This window comes from Schistocerca gregaria, chromosome 2 (genome assembly GCF_023897955.1).
Source record: "Schistocerca gregaria isolate iqSchGreg1 chromosome 2, iqSchGreg1.2, whole genome shotgun sequence".
NCBI classification, from domain to species: domain Eukaryota; kingdom Metazoa; phylum Arthropoda; class Insecta; order Orthoptera; family Acrididae; genus Schistocerca; species Schistocerca gregaria.
In genome coordinates this window covers 240,632,982-240,645,108 of record NC_064921.1, presented here as the reverse complement: position 1 = coordinate 240,645,108, position 12,127 = coordinate 240,632,982, and positions in this window count along the sequence as shown.

Sequence of the window (12,127 nt, the reverse complement as noted above, 5' to 3'; positions counted from 1 at the left end):
GCTGAATCTACCTGACGTCCGATAAACCAAGTGCAACGATGGAACAAGCCAAAGCCGGAACCGGCGGTCTACACTACGTCCAGAATATTGTGTTTAGAGCCCCAGGAACGAGAAAGATATCATTACCACCAGAGTAGAAGAATCACCAACCGGCCTAAAATATGTTTAGCAAGAGTAGTAGAAGGCAGATGTCTGACTACCTAACAGATCAAAACGAAAATTTCTGTTCCGACACTGAATATGTTAAGTGTTTATGGAAAAAGTTTAAGACAATTGTAAAATGCGTTTTAGACAGGTACGAGCCAAGTAAAACTGTGAGGGATGGGAAAAATCCACCGTGGTTCAACAACTGCGAAAGCAAAGAGAGCTTCACTGCAAGTTTAAACGCAGCCAAAACCTCTGCCGGCCGGGGTGGCCGAGCGGTTCTAGGCGCTTCAGTCTGAAACCGCGCCACTGCTACGCTCGCAGGTTCGAATCCTGCCTCGGACAAGGATGTGTGTGATGTTCTTAGGTTAGCTAGGTTTACGTAGTTCTAAGTTCTAGGGGACTGATGACCTCAGACGTTAAGTCCCATAATGCTCAGAGTCATTTGAGACATTTTAGCCAAAACCTCTCAGACAAACAGAAGCTAAACGATGTCGAAGGTAGCGTAAGGAGGGCTATGCGTGAAGCGTTCAGGGAATTCGAAAGTAACATTCTATGTACCGACTTGACAGAAAATCCTAGGAAGTTCTGGTCTTACTTTAAATTAGTAAGTGGCTCGAAACAGCATATCCAGACACTCCGGGATTATGATGGCATTGAAACAGAGGATGACACGCGTAAAGCTGAAATACTAAACACCTTTTTCCAAAGTTGTTTCACAGAGGAAGACCGCACTGCAGTTCCTTCTCTAAATCCTCACACGAAGGAAAAAATGGATGACATCGAAATAAGTGTCGAAGGAATAGAAAAGCAACTGGAATCACTCAACAGAGGAAAGTCCACTTGACCTGACGAGATACCATTTCGTTTTTACACAGAGTACTCGAAAGAACTTGCCCCCCTTCTAACAGCCGTGTACCGCAAGTCTCTATAGGAACGGAAGGTTCCAAATGATTGGAAAAGAGCACAGGTACTTCCAGTCTTCAAGAAGGGTCGTCGAGCAGATGCGCAAAACTATAGACCTATATCTCTGACGTCGATGTGTTGTAGAATTTTAGAACATGTTTTTTGCTCGTGTATCATGTCGTTTTTGGAAACCCAGAATCTACTCTGTAGGAATCAACATGGATTCTGGAAACAGCGATCGTGTGAGACCCAACTCGCTTTATTTGTTCATGAGACCCAGAAAATATTAGATACAGGCTCCCAGGTAGATGCTATTTTCCTTGACTTCCGGAAGGCGTTCGATACAGTTCCGCACTGTTGCCTGATAAACAAAGTAAGAGCCTACGGAATATCAGACCAGCTGTGTGGGTGGATTGAAGAGTTTTTAGCAAACAGAACACAGCATGTTGTTCTCAATGGAGAGACGTGTACAGACGTTAAGGTAACCTCTGTCGTGCCACAGGGGAGAGTTATGGGACCATTGCTTTTCACAATATATATAAATGACCTAGTAGAGAGTGTCGTAAGTTCCATGTGGCTTTTCGCGGATGATGCTGTAGTATACAGAGAAGTTGCAGCATTAGTAAATCGTAGCGAAATGCAGGAAGATCTGTAGCGCATAGGCACTTGGTGCAGGGAGTGGCAACTGACTCTTAAGATAGACAAATGTAATGTATTGCGAATGCATAGACAGAAGGATCCTTTATTGTATGATTATATGATAGCAGAACAAACACTGGTAGCAGTTACTTCTGTAAAATATCTGGGTGTATGCGTGCGGAACGATTTGAAGTGGAATGATCATATAAAATTAATTGTTGGTAAGGCGGGTGCCACGTTGAGATTCATTGGGTGAATCCTTAGAAAATGTAGTCCATCAACAAAGGAGGTGGCTTACAAAACACTCGTTCGACCTGTCCTTGAGTATTGCTCATCAGTGTGGGATCCGTACCAGACCGGGTTGACGGAGGAGATGGAGAAGATCCAAAGAAGAGCGGCGCGTTTCGTCACAGGGTTATTTGGTAACCATGACAGCGTTACGGAGATGTTTAGCAAACTCAAGTGGCAAACTCTGCAAGAGAGGCGCTCTTCATCGCGGTGTAGCTTGCTCGCCAGGTTGGGAGAGGGTGCGTTTCTAGATGAGGTATCGAATATATTGCTTCCCGCTACTTATACCACCCGAGGAGATCACGAATGTAAAGTTAGAGAGATTCGAGCGCGCAAGGAGGCTTTCAGACAGTCGTTCTTCTCGCGAACCATACGCGACTGGAACAGAAAAGGGAGGTAATGACAGAGGTACGTAAAGTGCCCTCCGCCACACAGTTGGGTGGCTTGCGGAATATAAATGTAGATGTAGATGTAGAAGAAAGCTGTCGAAACTACATAATTTACTGGACAGCTGCGGCAAAGCGAGGAAATGTACACTGCCGTTATATACACTAATCCCCAGGGCAGGTAACTGGGGCAATAAAACTTACTGCCGGTTGAACTTAACAAATTGTAACAAGTTGAAGGCAACAATTAGTAATAAGAAGTCGAGAAAGCTAATCAGATCCTTCATCCCCAAGCACTCTACTCGCTGCTCTTCGCCTCGGCGACACTATGAGCAGCAACACAAACCCAAATCACTGGTGAATCGTGGGATATCACAGTGGGGGAGGTTTCTCTACTTCTACTGAAATGCAATCATCTTAAAGCTTGCTGGTTCCGGTTTACGACGAAGTCGTACACCCTCGTGAACACAGCCGGCAGTCCAAGCGTGCTGCAGGCGGTCCTGGCATGTCCCCGCGCTGCGTGACCTGAGTTCTCCTCCGTCCCGAAGCGAGTTCGCCACTCACACGATCCGGCAAGAATACGACGTCGTCCCAAACATAGTGCAACAGTTACTACATATCGATAACCGCCACTGCTGCCACTAGTGGACAGGCAACGCTTGCGAAACCGAGTGGCGCCAATCAACACGAGAAGGAGACAAACAACTGCAACCATACCAACTAAACGATACCATCTGGCCTCCAACAGATGGCGGAAACCTACAAACAGTACCAAGGTGAGCGGCAGCACGGCCCACATGGACTTTGAGAAAACCGGAACAGAAAGGACTCGACGCATTTGAGATGTGATGGTACAGACGTATGTTGAAAATTAGTTGGATTGGTGAGGTAAGGAATGAGGAGGTTCTGCGCAGAATCGGAGAGGAACGGTATATGGGGAAGACACTGACAAGGAGAAGCGACAGGTTCACAAGAAATCTGTTAAGGCAACAGGGAGCTATAGAGGGTAAAAACTATAGAGGAAGATAGTGACTGGAGTACACCCAACAAATAATTGACAGTCGTAGGTTGCAAGTGCTACTCTGAGATGAAGAGGTTGGCACAGGAGAGTTATTCTGGCGGGCTTTATCAAACAAGTCAGAAGCCTGATGACTAAAAAAAAAATATCTTTATCTCTCTGTGTGAGCGACGCACCGAGGAACCATCTAATGTGATTAGGCGGATTAAGTAGTGATCTGGACTGTCGTGACACAGCTACGACATTTTCCCTGCTGTCTCGGTTAGGTGATCTACTTGGATTGGTAGGAAGCGTTATCATTATTTAATATGTCCTACAAGATGCCGAAAACTGATGATGACTGGTTTTCGCTTTTCCCACTATCCTTTCGATTGCAATACGTCATTCGTCGAGCTCCTTGGCCTCAAAATCTATTTCGATACCTGGTTCTCCACAGGAAGATGTTCTGGGACTTCGTTTTTCACCATTAAAACTTTTTGGACTGCACTAGAAGCATCTTCTTTATATGATGGTGCTTTGCGACCGTATAGTTTCACTAACTCAGAAAGAACACCATTGAAAGGGTTTTGAATGACAGTAGCTTTGTTCGAGTACTGATATGAATCGACAACAGGTTAAAATTTGTGCCAGACTGGAATTAGCATCCGGATATCTCGTTTAGCGCGAGTTGTCGTCTTAACCGTCCTGGCCATCCGAGAACGTTTCCCATTCGACCCATATTCGGACATGTACGAAAAAAGTGACAAGAATAAATCGTCGCAATAAGGCTCCCCTTCAAAACGCAAAAAAATTAATTACCTTCAGGTGCTGCAGTTCATCTATGGGCTACGCCGTTTTGTTTTGGCTCCTCTAGCGATGTGCTACGTCAGTATGTCAGCGTAATTTCAAGAAGAAGAAGAAGAAGAAAAAGGAAGATTAAGGTTTAGCGTTTCGTCGACATTGATGCCATTAGCCACGAAGTCCAAATGGTTCTTAGCACTATGGGACTTAACATCTGTGGTCATTAGTCCCCTAGAACTTAGAACTACTTAAACCTAACTAACCTAAGGACATCACACACATCCATGAACGAGGCAGGATTCGAACCAGCGACCGTAGCAGTCGCGAGGTTCCGGACTGAGTGCCTAGAACCGCGAGACCACCGCGGCCGGTGCCAGAAGTCCAAGCTGCGATTCTTTTGAGGATGTGGAAGGAAACTGGCCGTGCCTTTTGGAAGGAATAATTCTGGCATTTGTGTGTTGTATCGATATAGGGAAACCACGGAATACGTAGATGTGGATGGCCGGTCGGGGATTCAGACCGTCACTCCGCGTGCGTGTACCACGATTTGTGAGATGAACCTGCAAACAAACAAGAAATGGTTGTAGTAGTCTCAGCCGTTGTAACACAGTAGTACAACCGAAAGGATTATACACTTCGGAGTGTCTTATTTTGAACGAAAAATGATAGCTTCAAGAATCCGAAAAGACAGAAAGGAATACTCTGAGGGAAATTATCGCATCACAGAAGACTTCTCATGGTACTTAGAAGAAAAGTCAAAACGAAGAGCTCCACAAGTACTTTGAAAAGATTATGAACACAGTGGGTAAACGGAGCTTGAAGCTCTACTGATGATGATGGCTGAATGCAGAATAACCAATAGGACATTCAACTACATTGTGCGATTAAAGTCCAAGTATATATGGGTATATGAGTCGAAGAGGATTGCAGCGGAAGTTGGAATTACACCACAGACCGTCCACAGTATAAGAAAGTTCACAAGCAGAGTTAACAGGACAGAATCATCTCACCAGAAATCTCCGAACAGGAGGCCCAAACGTATCATTTCTGGGAAGCAGAAAAAAGGAACTGAAAGAATGAAGAGATTTTTGGAGAAGAAAAGCCTAAAAGTCTTAAGTTCTTTGCGGTCGATAGTTGGCCAAATTCAGATATGGAAAGAAAAGAAACCTCAGGCAAGGTGGCAAATCATATTTACTGCTCCGTTTAGGACTGTTACTTAGCTGTATGGTTTGCTCGGAAGCCAAAAATGTGGAATTTTTTCCGTAAGGTGTAACGGAAGTTCTAATGCTGCTCCCATATTATTATAAGATGACAATCTACACTGCCTCACACTCTTTCTGTACCTCCATTAGTCATTTACAGCAAGGAACAGAGCTGCTAAAGCTATTCGAAGCCGTCTGGGAGACTAGAAAGAGCGCCAGCTGCAGCTGATAATCGGACAAGACGCAGAAAGTCCGGGCGTCTCGCCGTCCATTTGTCGGCTCGCCACATCGTAATCGAATCCTAGCCTTTCTCCAGCAGTCCGCACTCATTTCGGCCCCAGCACTCTGCGTCCGTCCACAGAGAAAGAGAACACGAAAGAAGGATGCACAGTTTGCATTCCCATCATACTTGGTCCCGAACTCCGGTTACACCTCGAATTTCCCGTCCCTCTCCATCAGGAGTGTGTGTGTGTGTGTGTGTGTGTGTGTGAGTGTGTGTGTGTGTGTGTGTGTTTGTGTGTATTTGTGTGTGTGTGCCGCGGCACTCTTGGAACAGATTTTCATTACCGTGGAAGTATCATCGTTCGTAATTTACTGACGCCAGATGTAATTTAGAAGGAAAACAACGCTGAAGTTAATATTGAAATAATGTTTGCACCTTTTATGGAACAGAGACCGTAGACAAAACAAAGGTCACGATATAGTCTTGAAGAGAAGAAACTCATGTTTACTGATCATTTACAACAGGCACTAAATTGTAAGGAGTGGAGAGGGGGCACTTCTCTAATAACAGGAATTTATTGCGAAACAGTTGCAGAACTGCCAAACCAATACGTTAATAAATCACTAACGAAACTGTGATCAGTCCTGCGACGGCGGTGAAATGTAGATAAAAACGAAGCGATCGTTTTTTCAGCAACATTCCCCTGTGCCGGAAGGAATCAGTAGAATCCCAATTAATAAATGGCTCAAACATACATTATACGCATAAATGTAAATTTTATGGGAATAAAAGAATAAGTTTGATGTGAGTATCTCGCCAGATATCTGCACTTTCGTTCATTTTATTTACGCGTCTAGTTCCGTAGGACGAAATTGGAGAGAAAATCTCCATGTTTATGGAACTTATCAGTACATGAAATTACAACATGAAGATAATAACGGATAAAATAAAATGTTTATGAACAAAAATAATAAAAACCATAAGTTTCAGTAAAGGCAATCAATAATATAACATAAGAATTGGGGTAATTTATCAAGGAACTCCTCAACAGAACAGAAGCAGTGACTCATGAGGAAACACTTCAGTTTCGATTTGAAAGCGTGTGGATTACTGCCAAGGTTTTCTAATTCTTGTGCTAGGTTATCAAAAATGAATGCAGAAGTATGCTGCACACCTTTCCGCACAATCCTTAAGGAAGTGCGATTCAAATACAGATTGGATTTCTGCAGAGTATCAACTGAGTTAAAGCTGCTAATTCTTGGGAAACAGAAACACTTCTTCAGAAACACTTTACTTGCCATTGCCAGTCTACATTTTATATCGTCTCTACTTCGACCACCATCAGTTACTTTGCTCCCCAAATAGCAAAACTCCTTTACTTCTTTAAGTGTCTCATTTCCTAATCTAATTCCCTCAGCATCACTCGAGGTAATTCGACTACGTTCCATTATCCTCGTTTTGCTGTTGTTGATGTTCATGTTATATCCTCTATTCAAAGCAATGTACATTCCGTTAAACTGCTCTTCAAAGTTCTCAGCTGTCTCTGACAGAATTACAACGTAATCGGCGAATCTTAAAGTTTTTATTTCTTCTCCATGGATTTTAATACCTACTCCGAAATTTTCTTTTGTTTCCTTTACTGCTTGCTCAATATACAGATAGAATAACATCGGAGAGAGGCTACAATCCTGTCTCACTCGCTTCCCAACCACTTCTTCCCTTTCAAGTCCCTCGACTGTCATAACTGCCGTCTGGTTTCTGTACAAATTGTAAATAGCCCTTCACTCCCCGTATTTTACCCCTGCCACCTTCAGAATTTGAAAGAGAGTATTAACCATATAGTAAAGCTGCATACCCTCGGGAAATGTTACGGCTGTAGTTTCCCCTTGCTTTCAGCCGTTCGCAGTACCAGCACAGAAAGGCCGTTTTGGTTAGTGTTACAAGGGCAGATCAGTCAATCTTTCAGACTGTTTCCCCTGCAACTACTGAAAACGCTGCTACCCCTCTTCAGGAACCACACGTTTGTCTGGCCTCTCAACAGATACCCCTCCGTTGTGGTTGCACCTACAGTACTGCTATCTGAATCGCTGAGTCACGCAAGCCTCCCTACCAACGGCAAGGTCTATGGTTCAGGGGGGGGGGGGGGGGGGCTTGCAGGTATTCTGCCATTAATAATAATAATAATAATAATAATAATAATAATAAACCCTACAATATCGGCGGTTACCACTAGTACAGAACGTGGGAAGAATGAGACAGAAAGGGCGTGCGGCAGTCACAACTTAACGGACAACGTCTACAAAACTTAGAGCCTACACAAGCAGGATGGCGTAGCTGAACCAAGAAGGAGCTCACTATTACAGTCCGTTATTCTACAGTGACGTCGTTCCAGTAACAGCTTTCCTAAGAAGCCCTGTCCAACTCCGTCTTACAGAATAAACACCACAGGCAGGCCGGACGGCTGACAACACAACAGCTCCACCAACGATATCGACAAGCCGAGGACACCACACTTACGCTTCCTCGTTCATGAGACTCTCTCTTGTACTGCATACTCTATTACTTTAATGCTCCTTCCGTAGCTGACATCGCCACCTGCGAATCCGGTAGTTCTTTCCGACAGGAACGGCCAAAGAGCACAAGCTAGGGAGGATCGATACGAGAGGACAAGTTCCAAGGATTACTTACTGCTGCAGCTGAAGCAGTGCTGTTAAGTCGTAAGCTAATACAACCTTGTAATTGTGACATGTTCGGAAAAAAAAACGCTCAAATATTTGTGATAACAGCGAATAAGAGTTTCTGTTTCGGTGCTAGAAATTCGTTGCTTCTTTTCTCGCATCTTATTGGCTACGTACAAGTATCGTCCCACAGTCTACGTGACACCAAGCTGTGAGAAGTTGAGCAACACCACCGTGACTGCCGCTCGCCCTTATCTAGACTTTCGTCGTCCAGATTGGAGGCCAATGGGACACCTTTGAGATGAGTTAGACCCCGCGTGCAACGTCACTACCTTCTCAGGTCTCAGATTATAAGGAAGAATGAGGTGCCAAAAGTTGAGACACCTCATCCAAACCAGTCATAAGGGTAAGGGGTGGTTACATACCATTTAATGTTCACTAAACAGTGTCCGGTGCTTTTGACTAAGAGAAAGGCAGACAGAAGTGTTTGTCTTTGCACCTCTGTAGAATCTATGTCTGCTCTTGAGTAACGTTCAATATAGTATTGCTCCACCGTGTGGATTGCTACATGCTTAGATGCTACGAGGGTTGCCCAGAAAGTAATGCACATTCTTTATTGAACACAATGAGAATTACACAAACGAAAGAATACTGCTTTATCTACACACCCTATTTTTCCACGTAGTCTCCATCCCGTCCTAAGGACGTCCTCCTGCGCGAAACGTGAGCGTGCATGTCCTGTCGGTACCAATTCTTGTCCTGGTGACGGGACCAGTGTTTCCCTTATCGTACTCAAAATGTCTTCCAAGCGTAGCATCCTTTAATGGCCCAAACAAGTGGAAGACCGACTAGGTGAGGTGTGACGGCCGTGGATAGGCCTCACGGCCGCTGCAAATCGTGGAGCTCCGCCGAAGCGCCTTCTGATAACCTCACCCTCGGTCTCCAGCGACTAACTCTATGTCTGTTGATAGCAGATGCTCCATAGACTTTGCACAAGCGTTTGTGAATATTCCCCACAGTCTCTTTCCCTGCACCGATAAATTTAATGACGACACGTTGTTTTTAACGTACATCACCTACCGTCCTGCAGCTACGCTATCAATCGGAAATGACGAACGCTTGACGAGCTCACTCAGGAAACTTCAAATAAAGCATACGTAACGTTTCGCATTTGTAACATTGTTTTCGGCTGAGAAAAAAATGTGGCGCACTATTTTCTGGGTAACCCTTGTGTTTGCCACGTTACCTACAAAGTAATAGAGTCATAGCCAAGCATTTCCTATGCAATGACGGTCCTCCAGTGTGCGGCGACACCCGGGGTCATGACAGCAGGTACAGGATGGTCGGTTGATTCTGTCTTTTGGAAAAAAAATGTTCACTAGAGTGGCGATGTATCAATTTCTATGCTAATCTGATTACAATCGCAAAAAATTTTATCTGTGCTCCAGTGGTAATCCTCCGAGATGACTGCTTTCCGAGTTTCATAAACCAGCGTTAGAAGTCGACAGGATTTACAGTACAAACATTCCAGTGACCTACTCACAGGAGAATGGTGCCTTATACAAGAAGGCAGTAATCTGCCTTTGGATAGGAAAGCGCATACTCCACGTAAAGACCACTGTTAACCTTCGCGGTGCAGCTCACAATGTATGATACTTGAAGCAAACACTGCAATAGAGAGGTGTGTTCGTGCATTATCGTCTTGAGAGACGAACCAATAAGTGAATAGTTGGCGGTAGGATTAAAGAGTAAGTTGGAATCCTGTTACAGTACTGTACTGTCTTGTTTTACTGTCGATAGAGATGAAGGCGCTATTATTAGTGCGTAATACCGGGCCGAAACACAACTTCTCCTGCTCCCTGCTAGGCCGTGAAACTGCGTGCCCTTGATGGTGGTTGGTACTTGGCTGCTTCTGCACTCATCTACGATGACCATCAGGAGTCAGGTAAATGCAGCACTCTTTACTGAAGAGAACCCGACGCCATTGATCCAAGTTCCATTACATTTTCTTCCCGTAGCGCGGCACTGTTGGATTGTTACTGTTATTGTATGTATAAGCCACAAACATTTTACGGTATTCACGCAACGTTCAATTTGTGACCGCCGAAATCACCCTGTCTGTAATTCAGTCACGTTGCGATTGAATACATGTACCGGGTGGCTATAATTAAATTGCATCTACTAACAGAGGCCCAGTATGGGTCGTGATTAACGTTAATGGGGAACCGATTTATGCTGGAAAAAATTAATTCAGATTTTAACGACCACATGCAGATCTGACCCAGAAAATGCCAGAAAGACGTACAGACATGTTTCCACATGCAATGGATTAGGAAGTGGACGTGGACAGAAAAGGCCAAATAAGTGATAAATACATTACGTCGTTAGTATTATTAACGTCTGCTTACAAAGTTTTTTTCAGTGGGACCACCAGAGACGTCGACGAGATACAGCACCAGTAAAATGGCGTGGTCAATAGTTGCTCGCAGCAGTTCCGGTGGAATCTGAGCAACATGCTCCGGTATACTGGCCTTCAGATCGGGTACAGACCGAACGTATCCCTGGTAAACGCTTTCCTTTAGATGTACTCTAAGCATTCATGGTGGTGTCTGTTTGTTCTATATCGTGTCTCCCTACCACTTCCGCGCAACGACGCTCTGAGCGTGTTTTTTAGGGAATTGACTAGTTTGAACCTGGGACCTGTTGCTGGTAAGGAGACGCCAGACCACACATGAGATGTAGAATTCAGAAGAGTTCAGTGAGACTAGCGATGATATAACCAAATACTTAATGATCTCAGCGTCAGCTCCACTGCACTCCCTGTAAAATAATCTTAATAGTAACTAAATTTAGTGGAAGGGGTCCAAGGCTTTCCTATATTTAGTTAGCTGGTAAAATAACGTCGAAAAAGCAGTTAAGTTTACCACTGGAAATTTTATTCTACTTACAAAACATTGTTTATAAATTGCACTATTGATAAAAGGAAGTGTTTCAATACGGGATGGTAAAAACCAACTGCGTTCAACAAAAATGTGAACGAATATTCCCTGAATGGGATTCCAAGTTCTACAATGGATCGAAGGATTACCTATGCCATATCACATCTATAATCTACTTTTAAATTAAGTTTCACAAAAGAGAAAAACTATCAAAATGGTCTACATTGACCCTCAATTACCTTTAATAACTTATCTAACTTGTCGTAAATTACAGTGACTCATGTGGCTTCTCAGTAACAATATAACAGAAAAATCATCGCGTTTCAGATTTTTACTTCAAGTGGCAAATGTGAACACCATGAGCTTTAATTTACGATTGACACTAGTATTGCGCAAAAAGGAGGTGTAACAGACGAGACGTCTGCAGTTCTGAGTGAAGTTTTATGCGCTGTTATGCGGCATCGCGTGCGTTCATTACCTTGTCGGTGTTCGTCAGGGGGGCGGCGGCCGGCGCAGCTCCGTCCAGCTCGCCCTCTCGGAAACAACTCCCTAACTTCTCCTTACTACCATTTACCGAAGTTGGTTTAAAAAAAAAAAAAAACTATCTGGCTGTGTTTTCATCTGACTAATCAGGGTCTCAATGTTAATTTTAAGTTTCACCTACAAAAATTCTATCAATCCAATGGGAAGCGTTATACTTTTCGTGTTGGGGCAATGTTTTTAAGGTTTGCAACGTAACAGAGACGCGAAAAAGTCTCACGCTAAAACCTGCAGCTGGTGTGGTCCTTTTAGAGTTATCGTAAGATCTATACTGATCTTTTGGAGGGCTCTATCTTTTAACAGGGGTTGGGGGGAGGGGGGGTCCTAATGTAACAGACACGTGAAAAAGTCTCACGCTAAGACTTGCGGGTGGTAGTGGCCCTT